This window comes from Pinus tabuliformis, chromosome J (genome assembly GCF_031772625.1).
Source record: "Pinus tabuliformis cultivar Carrire ecotype Pingquan chromosome J, CPIR1, whole genome shotgun sequence".
NCBI lineage: Eukaryota > Viridiplantae > Streptophyta > Pinopsida > Pinales > Pinaceae > Pinus > Pinus tabuliformis.
The window spans coordinates 1,141,281,537-1,141,294,332 of record NC_142295.1 but is presented as its reverse complement, the minus strand read 5'-3'; positions in this window follow the sequence as shown (position 1 = coordinate 1,141,294,332).

Here is a 12,796-nt window from a genome sequence, read left to right as displayed (position 1 = left end):
ATATATAAACTCATTCTTTGCTATTTTCATGCCATTGTGTTATTGAGTAAATCCAAAGAGCCAAGGAGAGAGGAAACATGATTTCTAAGTGTCATTGAGCGAAACAGAGGAAAGTGTTGCGCTTCTGGAGGTTTTGGACTGGCGTTGCGCTCCTGGAAGTTTCACACAATGCAAAATAACACTAGCATTACGCTCCTGTAGCTGGAGCTGCGCTTTGACCAGCGAAGCCCAAAAGCACTCCAAGCATCCAAATTTCACCAAATTTCTTCCATATTTGCTCTTAGCAAGTAAGTAACATCATTCCTCTTGTTGCTTAGTGTACACATGTGAATATTTTCATGGTTTTTCATCTTTGAAATTAAAACCCTAATTTATATGCTAAACCCTAGTTTTTCTACCACTCATTTAATAAGCTAAAACCCTCATCCCCACTATTTCTATTCTATCCTATCATTTATTTGTCATTCACCAAACCCCCTCACTCATACATTTTTTCCCACACTTTCATTTACACCCATTCCTCCAAACCATTACCCATAGCACCATCCATACAATCCATACAATCCATACATCATCACATTGTGTAAGCCAAGGGAAACATGGACAGAGACAGTGATCTTGAATATGAAGAGGAGACATTTAGTGACAGTTCTATGGAGAGGCACATGCAGCAAAGGAAGCCCCATAAAGGAGGAAAAATCATCAGAGAGGAGCCCACTAGTTTGAGAGAATTACAGGCTTGCCCACTTGCAGATTCTTGTTTTAGACATCAAGCATGTTTTGAATTTTGTGAAATGGTGGAAAGAGTTCAGTTTCACCATGAGTTGGCCAGACTTTTTGTGACTCATTTACATAACAATGAGGTGACATTTGCCGAAGTAACCTTTACAATATCACCAATTGTCATTTCAGAGGCCACTAGAATCCCTAATCTTGGTGAAAAATGGTACAAGGGTCATGATCTTGATGAGGACTACTATGAACCTTACATCAAGCCTCAATACAGAAACTAGGTGAAGAGGCTTTTCCCCTTTAAATTTTTGGAGAACAGGTATGTTCCTTTGATGAGGATTATCATCAAGCATTTCACTTGTGAAGGCAAATTCTCCCGGTTGTATGCTTATCATATCAGACTCCTCATGCACTTCCCCAGGGTAAGAATGATAAATCTCCCATATTTCTTCTTTAGAAATATTGATAAGATAGCTCGCATTGTGTGGAGGAAACCATACCCTCAGCAGTTAAACATCATCTATCATTACTCTTTGTTCAAAATCATTGTTCTTCACCATCTGAGTCTTCTTAACATTCCTTGGGAGACTTTCATTGCTCATGAGATGTTCAAAGGTTCACAGATCCCTTCACCAGTGCCTCTAGAAGAAGGTGGGCCTTCTAGCCATGGAGAAACAAGGGAAGAGGTCAAGGAAACCAAAACTGTTGAGGTGCCAGTGTATTTAACATATCAAAGAGGCACAAGGAGAATTTTTGCAGCTGCTAGGCAAGTGTTTGCTCCACAAGGTGTGGAAGGGGCCTTGCCTTCGTCATCAGTCTGTTGAAAATTGGCAACAATAAATTGCTAAAAATAGAAGTGCTAAAAATAGCAGTTTGGGCATCAGTGTTGGATTGGGCGACAAGGAATGAAAAATGGAAGTGCTAAAAATAGAAGTTCTATTTTTAGCAGTTCAAGTTGGATTCCTATTTTTATACAGTCCCTGGTCTAAAATAGGAAGTAAAATTCGAATTTGGTCTTACCAGCAGTTTGAATATTAATTAATTAATTCTCCATGAGTTAATTAGTTAAGGAAAATCAAACTTGAAGTCTTTGTGAGAACATGCAATAATTTCTCCCTGGTTGAAGAATGTGTCCTTGATTTGCTCCATTGATTGAGGAATCAAGGATGAGTTCTATATTGAGAGGATCAGTTGACTTAGTTTAACTTAGTCAAGTTCAGTTAGATTAATTTAACAAGTTGTTAAATTAATGAGATATAGTTTGTTGATGCTTGCATGCATGTGACAACTATTATTTTCAGATAACTGATGCATATCAGTTCAGACAGAGACCCAGTTGAGATCAAAGAAGGGACAGTGTACTATCAGTTGGATGAATATTTTTCCTATAAAGGAAGCTCATCCATGATGAGGATTTATCTCCTTCAGGTTTTTGCAGTTATTTCAGAGGTCAGTGTTGTGTGTGAGGTGAGAATCACACAGGTTGCAGCTGGAGGACCCAAGAAAAACTATGCATAGAAATAGGAGGCTTGGAGGGCAGAGGAGAAGGTTTGTGAGAAGCCTTTGACTATCTATGAGCAACAGAGGGATTATACTGAGAGCTGCATAGCTTCCGAGCTAAGGCTTTGTGTAATCTGGACATATTTCCACTTGTATGATAATACAGAGATGGGGTTTTAGGCTAGTGCTTTCCCCCAGTTATATCTTCTGTGTTATGTGTGATTGATTTCTCCATATCAGTTATATGTGTTCTTATTGATGTTGCTCATGTTCGATTAAGCTTCCGCTAAATTGGTTGTAGAAGTAGATCAAGTATTTTTCCTTAGTATATTGCATTATCAGGTGATCTACAGGTCGGAATTTCTACATGGTATCAAAGCTAGCTGATTTGTAGAAAAATTCTACAAAATTCTGCATGGTATCAAAGCACAGGTGATCAAGGAAGAACAATATACAAGAAGAGGAGATTTCAAAGTTTTGAGTCTTGGGCCGAGATTTTGCAAAGTAGATTTGAAAATTTATGTATAAAATTTTCAGAAACAAATAGCAGATTTGGATTCCTTGCGGGAAAATACCCAAAAAAAAAAAAAAAATCGACTAAATCAGAGTTCGGATGAGGGAGATATCACTGATTTAAAATCGGCTCTTTTTCTAGAAAATTTCATGACGGCAGGAAAGTGGAAACAGATTGTTGTGCTAGCCAAGAACTTGTATGCACTTGAGAAATAAAATGCATGCAAAGCCTTGAGGAGCAAGGCAAAGGTTAGATACTTGGTGCTTGAGAGGGAGAGTAAATTACCTCTCAACATGCAGCCAAAAGAAGTCTCAGACAATTGTGGAGGAGCCACGATTGGTGAAGCAGCTTCAGGAGGTTGTGGAGCAGCCACAACTAGAGAAGCTGAGAGGAGATCGAGTGGAGGAATCCACTCATGCAGAGACCTCCAGTAGGGGGAAACTTCGAGCCAGGTGGGCAGAGGGATCACATGCAGCCATACCTCCAGGTAGGAGGTGGGGCTATGTAGAGTGATCGTCCCAAGGAGGAGGGGCAGAATCTTTGAGGTACCCAAACTCTTGGATGAGACCTTGCTACAGGAGCCCCGATTTGGAGTAACAGGAACTCACTGATTGGGTAGAGATAGATGCGGATAGAGCGGTAGAGAGAGCTACAATGTAGGGAATCCCAGGACAGCGTAGAGCATGCAGGTTGCAACAATGCGAGAGGCACAAGTGTGTTGCACAGTGCAGGGTAGCACAGAGAAGGGTGCAATGGTCCGAGATGCATGGAGATGATGCAGTAGCCCAGAGGTCAGAGAGGGAGCACTTGTCAACAACAGGTAGAGCTTCAGCATCAGAGTATGTTTCTAGCCCAACAGAGAGGTCAGCTGGGAGTTTTTTTTGTTTCGAGAGTTGCTGGAGCAACTACACTTGGTAGATGTGTTGCATGCAGAACATTCCAGAGGTACAGGATCGGGTTCGAGAGGAAGCCTTTCTTGTTGAGAGGGAGTGTTGAAAATTGGCAACAAGAAATTGTTAAAAATAGAAGTGCTAAAAATAGCAGTTTAGGCATCAGTGCTGGATTGGGCAACAGGGAATGAAAAATGGAAGTGCTAAAAATAGAAGTTCTATTTTTAGTAGTTCAAGTTGGATTCCTATTTTTAGACAATCCCTGGTCTAAAATAGGAAGTAAAATTCGAATTTGGTCTTACCAGCAGTTTGAATATTAATTAATTAATTCTCCATGAGTTAATTAGTTAAGGAAAATCAAACTTGAAGTCTTTGTGAGAACATGCAATAATTTCTCCACTAATTAGGGAATGTGTCCTTGATTTGCTCCACCGATTGAGAAATTAAGGATGAGTTTTGTATTGAGAGGATTAGTTGACTTAGTTTAACTTAGTCAAGTTCTGTTAGATTAATTTAACAAGTTGTTAAATTAATGAGATATAGTTTGTTGATTCTTGCATGCATGTGACAACTATTATTTTCATATAACTGATGCATGTCAGTTCAGACAGAGACCCAGTTGAGATTAGAGAAGGGACAGTGTACTATCAATTGGATGAATATTTTTCATATAAAAGAAGCTCATCCATGATGAGGATTTATCTCCTTCAGGTTTCTACAATTATTTTAGAGGTCAGTGTTGTGTGTGAGGTGAGAATCACACAGGTCGCAACTAGAGGACCCAGGAAAAACTGTGCATATAAATAGGAGGCTTGGAGGGCAAAGGAGAAGGTTTGTGAGAAGCCTTTGACTGTCTATGAGCAGCAGAGGGATTGTACTGAGAGTTGGATAGCTTCCGAGCTAAGGCTTTGTGTAATCCAGACATATTTCCACTTGTATGATAATACAGAGATGGGGTTTTAGGCTAGTGCTTTCCCCTAGTTATATCTTATGTATTGTGTGTGATTAATTTCTCCATATCAGTTATATGTGTTCTTATTGATGTTGCTCATGCTTGATTAAGCTTCTGCTAAATTGGTTGTAGAAGTAGATCAAGTATTTTGCTTTAGTATATTGCATTATCAGGTGATCTACATGTGGGAATTTCTACATGGTATCAAAGCTAGCTGATTTGTAGAAAAATTCTACAAAATTCTACACATTCCACAGGCAAATGTTTGATCCACAAGGTGTGGAAGGGGCCTTGCCTTCGCCATCAATCCACAGGCAAATTTTTGCTCCACAAGGTGTGGAAGGGGCTTTGCCTTCATCATTGACAAAACAGGTACAGGTTGAGCAGTTGAGCAAAGGCAAGGAAAAAGTGCAAGAGGAAGATCTTGGTGATGAAGAGGAAAGAGATTTTGATCTGATTGAGCATGAGGAGCCACAGCAGCACTTTACTCATCATGGAGTTGACATCATTGACTTGGAAGCTCAGGATGAAGAAACTGTTAAGGACCTCATCATTCAAGAAAGAGAAGCTCAAATAAAATCTTTGGCGGACAACTTAGAGAGGGCCAAGTTCATCATCAAATATTTAGAGTAGGAAAACAAACAATTGAGTGACAAGTCCTCATGGAGCTGCAAATGATCAAAGCAGACAGGCAAATGGCTAAAGAGGCTCATGTCAAATTTACTCCTATTGAGCAAGAGATTGAAAATGATAGGGAAACATGGCTTGAGAGGGTCAACATACATCTTGAAAGACTAATTGAGAAGGCCAACTGGGATAAGAAAATGCTCTGACACATGGCCTACCATTACATGACCCGCAACAAAATCTGCAATATGAGGATTAGGAAGCTAAAAGCTAGGTTGAGGAGAGCCTTAGAGGGCAAGAAAGAGCAAGATAGGTTGGAAATATTGGTTGAAGCCTCCCTAGCTCATCAAAGCAGCTGATGGTGGTGTCCCATGCCAAATTTGGGCAAATTTTGGAAAGTTTTTGCATTTTTGCAATTTTGTAATTTTAAACACAGAAATTTTGCCTAGAAGCGCAACGTCGGCTTTTCCCTGGAGCATCAGATGGAGAAACGGTTTGCATATTTGGATTCAGGAGGATGAGGACATGCATCCTAGAAATTTTCAGAAGTTTTGGAGCAAATCTAGGTCACCAAAAGGTCCACAAACTACCAAAAAATGACCTCTCTGCCTCTTTTTGGACACACAGAAGCAGTATTGGTAGATTCAAGTTTTAAGGGGTCAAATGACCTCTAAATTCAAAAATTCTAGGTGTTCCAGAAGCTAGACTTGAATACCTTTCCAATGATCTATCATGGGCTCAATTTGGCTAAGGGGAAGGCCTCCAAAAACATGCTGAAAATGGCACTATGCTTCTGGCCAGTGGCGCTGCACTTTTCACCATTTTGCTCAGTAAGCCAAAAATTCGCCTGTTTTGACTGGAATCTCACTTCTATCTCCTCATGGTTGTTTTTACTGATGTAATTGATGACATGGTATGTAATTGTAATGGTAAAATAGTTTTAGAGGGTAGATTCATTAGTTATAGGTGGTTTTGAGGCAAATGGATATGTTTCCACTCTTTTAGAGGCAAGTTATTTGACTGCCTATATTCCAGTTCTTAGTTGGGAAATGGCTGAAACAGCCCATGTTCTCATGGATTCGACCCCTGATAATCAGGATGAGTGGTTTTGATGTCTATATTATCTATTTTCTTTCTCATTTGCAAGGGTTGGATAATCTTAGATGCTCTAAACTATATTGTACATCATTGTAAGCAGTTTGGCAAAGAAATTAATAGGAGTTGCAGCTATTTTTATGGGATATCTGTGGTATGGTGTTTTTGCATAGTTTCTTCTTTTGTTATCAGTTGTTTACATTTTCTATGTATGCCATCATCTACTTCACTGCTTTTGACTGAATGATATCAAGATAGATAGGTAGAATTCATTGTTTGCAGTGCTCTACCTTGGGAAATCTTTTAGTATTTTATGTTTTCTGTTATTTGAGAAGGATACATTATTGCTCCATGCCCTCCTCAACTCCTCACCAGTCTTAGACACCTCATCTCACTTAATTTCCAATGCTAAATCATATACCTACCTTGCGCCATAGAACGCCCCGCATTCTAACCTAATTTCCCAGACCCAAATTGCTCAGCTCCATCTGATTCAACAAAAAAAAAAACAACAAATTCAATAAAAAACCCTAGAGCTATTATACCTAGCATAAAATCTTTTTCATGAATCAGTCATCTTGACTGAGATTCATAAGGAGCGAGCCCTCTCCCAACCGAGTAGGGCTAGCTACCAGGTTAAGCTTGGTTTGTGGTTATCCTAGGACTGCCTTCCTTCAGCCTGAGGTCAATCTAGGCTCTAACACAATCCTAGATCGAGTGCAGGACATGTTTACATCGTGACTGCAACTGATTATTTTAATAAATTTCCTGAGGTAGTACTGTTGAAGCAAGCTAAAATAGAAAAATTGATTCAATTCCTGGAGGGAAATATCCTTGCACGATATGGAGTGCTAGAAAAATTTATCATAGATAATGGTTCTATCTTTATTGGGTCTAAATTCACAAAATTTTAGAAAAAATATCTAATACATACAGGACAATCTTCCAACTGTTAGCCCCAAGGAAATGATATGAATAATTAACGAAGAAGACTTTTATAAGTATTTTGACGAACAAATATACTAAGAACCAAAGGAATTGGCACAAAAATCTTTTGGATGCCTTATGAGTTAGCAGACTCACCCTACAGAAGAGTACATGATAGTCCCCATTTTTTTTGGTGTATAGAAAGTGATAGGCCTCCAAATTAGACATAAATTAAGGCCCATCTGACCATCCTTTAGTACATTAGACCTCTCATTTTACATTAGATGACATATTTTTAACTTTAGTATCTTCATTAGGAAGGTTTATAGATAATTTCATATTTGTGCCTAATATTATTTATTTTTGTAGAATATTGTGAGAATAAATTATGAAGATTTGGAGGAGGAGATAATATAGGGACTTGCTCCCTACTATAGGAGGATCAAGATTGGATAATAAATCAACAGGATATTATGAAATTATTGCACAAATTCTAGAGACCCAGTGATTGAGAAAATCTAGGAATGTGTTCCTTATCATTTAATGCAGATTGCTAGTGTTGGGAACCAGATCCACTATTTGAGGGATTTTGGAGGGGAAAGCCTCCTCCTTTCAAGAAGAATTATTCCTCAGAATTTAGTATAAGTACCAATTGGAATTTGCCTCTACAGGATGTATTTTTTAGTCTTCTTGTGGAGAAAACTTATATTTTTTTCAGCTCCACTTTCATTTCTAGCAATTGGAATTTTCCTCTAAAGGATGTATTTTTTAGTCTTCTTCTGGAGAAAACTTGTATTTTTGTGGCTCCACTTTCATTTCTAGCAGGGACATACTTGGATTGATTCAAATAATGAATTTTGATGTCATTTATAGCTTTGAAATATTGGTATCCTTCATAAGACTCTGAGTATCCTTAGGCTTGGCCATCCCAAAAGCCTTGGAGCCCTTTTGTATAATTTACTTTTCTTCTTTTCACTTATTATTCACATGCATCTCTTATTCTTGTTTTTCCTATTTCTACATTTAGTATTGATGATTTTTTGTTGTGGGATTGGTTAATTGGTTGAAGTGAGTTATTCTAAAGGTTATTTATAGAGTCACAAACATGATTTCAACCTTGGAATAGTTTTGGAAGGTCATAGTCATCATTGAGCTACTTGGATTAGTTTACTTATTCACAAATCTAAAATTTCTGGAAGTCCCTTGTAGCAAATAGTGGTGATTTTATGCTATTTTTTAAAACATGTTAATGAGATTCATCTGAGTTTATTCCACTAGAATTAGATCATCAAAACATTAAATTTAATAACAAAATTCACATAATTTCATTTTCACTTGATTAGGTTAGGCATTTGATAGGTTAACTAGCTCACTACTTCTCGAATTTCCAGATTTTTTACTAGTAATTTTTTGTTATTTTTTAGCACATGTGAACAAGGTTATTTGGAGTACTTCCAATTTGAATGGAGACCTATGAAATCCTAACCAATCAAAAAAAATTCAAACCTATAACACCACTTTCCTTCATCAGTTTGTATCGCCACTACCGCTATGACTTAGTCTAGATGAATAATGACCCCCAGCTATGATTTTATGATCAAGGGAAGCTCCTAAGCCACTCCAACCCTTCCTTTTATTCACTACAAAAATAGAGTAGACTTAGTTTATTTATCACAAGTATGATTCAAGTAGGTTACTAGTTTACAAGCAAGTGTGAACTAGGTAGATGGTACATACAATTTTGATTGGTAGTTTGATGAATTAAGCAAGATCAAATAACTTTCTTTCTGCAAGTAGATTAACCTTTGTCCTTTCATGAATTGATTAGTTAGAATTCACAAGTTGAGCAAGTAGCCTTTCCATTTCTTGAAAGTAGAGTAACAATTTTAGTTTTGAAATTAGATTAGGCTTTGATTTCATGACATTCACTCCATTGCATCAGATCAACGAAATAAGGACACATTGTATGCTACACATATAGTGTTGATACCTCTTAAGTTTGTACGAACCTCAGGTTGATAATTAAATTTGGTAGCCTTGGGAGTTGCAACATTATTCTTGCAATACTGAGGCCCATCACTTTTTGGCAGCGTTTTCGAGGATATGTCAAAGTATGCATTGTTTTATTCCTTAGTTGATTCATTTCTTTTACTTTCCGTAAAAACAAAAAGATTTGCATTAGGCATATTTCATTTTCTAAAACATAAAATTTCATTGCATTAGCATTCTTTTTCAAAAAAAATACTTCTCCAACACCACCCCCCCCCCCCCCCCATTTGATCACGTGGTGCAGTAAGAGCCACATCACCATCCATTTTTGCAGATAGAAGAAGAGGAGGTGACAGATAAGGTAGAAGAAATGGATGGAGATGATGACAATGAAGAAGATCCTCTTAGATTTCCCATTCAAGATATTGATGTCAATGTGCATATGAAGAACATCCCTCCATCCTTCCTTCCCAACTTCCATGGTATGAGGTAGAGGATCTAGAAACCTTTTGCTTTGAATTTGAAATTGTTTGTAGATATTATGGTTACTTATTAAACACTCAAAAATTGAGTTTGTTTCTGGCAAAGTTGAAGGATAGAGCTCTTAAATGGTTCATGATTTTAGGGACTGATTCAATAAGATCATGGAATGATATGCAAAATATATTTCTAGAAAAATATAAAGATCGTGATCTTAAACAAGAAATCTTTAGAATGAATCAAAAAGAAGATGAGAGCCTTGATAATCTAATATAGAGGTTCATGTATAATGTTAAGAGGTGAAAACTACATCATTTAGGATCTGACACACTAAAAACCCCCTTACTTAGAACAATTAGGGATGAGTGGATTGATATCCTTGATCTCATGAGTAGAGGTGGTGTATACCAATTATCATTTGAAAAAATTTGTGAAACATGCAAACACATATCAAGATGAAGGGAAAGAGTAAGTAAATTGGCATCAAGATCAGTAAGTCAAGCTAAACTTGGAAATTTGTTTGATAACTTTAAAACAATTTTTCTTAGCAATCTCAGAAAACAAATAGAAATGTTAATAATGCAAGATGAGGAAAAAGAATATGTTGATTTTTTTGTTATCCATGCAGAATCACATGTTGTTAAATGTTTCCCATCATTACCAAGGTTGAAGGAGGTTTACCAAGAGGACAATGGAGCAAATCAATCACCAAATAAGTTATGTTATGTAGCTCCAAGAAGACCATGGCAGCCTAGTAAACCTGATATGATGCAAGAATCTAATTCACAATTTCATGCTTATTCTCGTCCATCTCAAAGTAATTGGAACACACCCTTTCCTTGGCAACCTTGGCCATCTCAACCCCAAAATCAATCTTAGCAACAAGGTTGGCAAGGGCCTTATGGGAGCAATCCACAATATCCTCAATATTTTCCTCAATATCCTCCATACCAAACTCCATGTTATCCTACCATCCACCTCCACCATAACCACATCCATCTCAAAGATCCACTCCCACTCAACTACCTGTACCACCATTTCCAAACCCACAAAAGGAAGTAGCTCAACCCATTTACAATGTTGAGGTACAACACTCCCAAACATCTCTTCTTGATCTAAATGGTATTCATCTTATCTCAGGAATTTTATTGCAAAAAAGACATTCTCTTAATACCATTGAAGGACAACATGAATAAAAAGAAGATTCAAATGAGAAGACCAAAGAATCATGGGCTGCACTTGATGAAGAGAAAACATCAGAATCAGAGATTGAGAAAGTTCCATCATCTTTACCATCAGATCCTCCATGTGTTCAGGAGAATAAACTGCAAAAAGAGGAATATTTGAATGCCATGGTAGAAGAAGACATGAAAAATGATCCAGATAAGCAAGCGAAGCAAGGGCATCAAATCTATATTGAGCTTTGGTTTTAGAAAATCAAAAAGATGGAGCATCACTCTCTTCTTCAACTATGCTTGATATTGTCAAAGTCAAAGCTTGGTCTCTGAAATTCAGGTACATGTCAAAGCATATTTTTCAAGCCTACACATCAGTTTATCTGTCGTCTTAATGTGCACATGTCTCCATTGGAAGTATTGATATACTTGAAAGATATTTTGTTTTTTTCAAGTAGAGTAGGATAGAAAAATAATAATAATAATAAATTAAGAGGAAAAAAAAAATCTCAAGTGAAAACCTCATTTGAGGCACCTAAGATTGGCTGATTGATTTAAAACCTCCATAAGGTGGTCAATAGGTTGGAAAAAAGGGAAAAATAAAAGATCTTAGGTGAAAACCTCCTTTGGGGCGCCTAGGCAGACCTACTAGTTGAAAATTTCATTGAGGTAGCTAGCAGGCCTAAAAGAAAAAAAAATATATATATATATAAAGAAAAAAATTCTTTACTCCATGTATCTCTCTCTGATGAATGCAGGTGCTCTCCAACCTTTGCAAGCAACAAGAAAAATTTAGCACCAAAAGGAAAAAATTGACAAAAAATCTAGTCAAAGGCATTTCAACTTGGGCTTTCTCCTCCTTTGCCGAGATGTTTCAACAAGACCGAATTCATGCCAATCCATCTCCCTCATATATTTCCACCATCCACCCACCATTCCCAATCTTTTCCAATTCATTTTTCTCGCTATTCTAAAATGCTATAGGAGGGCTATGTTTTTCTACAGGAGACCAAAATACACAAAGTAGAAAAATGTTTTTATCATATCATGAAAATCATGCATCCATTTTCCAATATGTTTCATGGGGAGATGCATATGGATTATGGTAACATGCTCAAGCTATTTCGTCCAATTCCATTGCACACTTTTCGAGGAATCAGACTCCATCATCTAAACTATTCTTAAATTGCCTCGATATTCATGCATCCATTTGTCAAGATTGTTTATGGGGAGGTGCATAAGGATGATGGAAACATGCTCAAAAAATTTCAAGTCAATCTAATCTACCATTTGGGAGATATAGATAAAACAAGTCTAGTACAGGAGGTTGTCCTGAAATGCTACAAGAGGGACCAAAATTGCTACAGGAGGTCGATCTAATTAGAGAAAGAGGTCAAAAGGTCATGTGTTATTTAGGGAAGTTTAACAGAGCTCCTCTGATGATTCACTCATCACCCATCCATCACCTATCCATTCTATTTCACCAAAACTTACTCAAAATTTCCACTTTGTCCTACCTCTAAAAAAAGAGAGAGAAAAACCACAAAAGCCATTGTTTTCTATTTTTCCAATGTCTACTCTACTCCCTCATGACTCCAACCCTGTCCTCATGGATTTTCATCATTACCCTCAACACCATAATGCAATATAAATACTTTAAGGTAGGATTAAAAGGTCGCTATAGGAAGAAAACTCCTCCTATAGCAACCTATACAGTCATAATAGAAATCTCTGAGATGTTTTTTTCTCCACCAACAGAAGTATGATGAAGCCATGTGTGCAATCGGGAAGGGGCACATCATCCTTGGGAAGGAATTCCAACACCAACAGTTGTCTATACATCAGAGAGTCACCTATACACATAGGAAAGCTATTAGTCAAGGTATAATCAAGTCCTTAAGACATGCACCAGGAT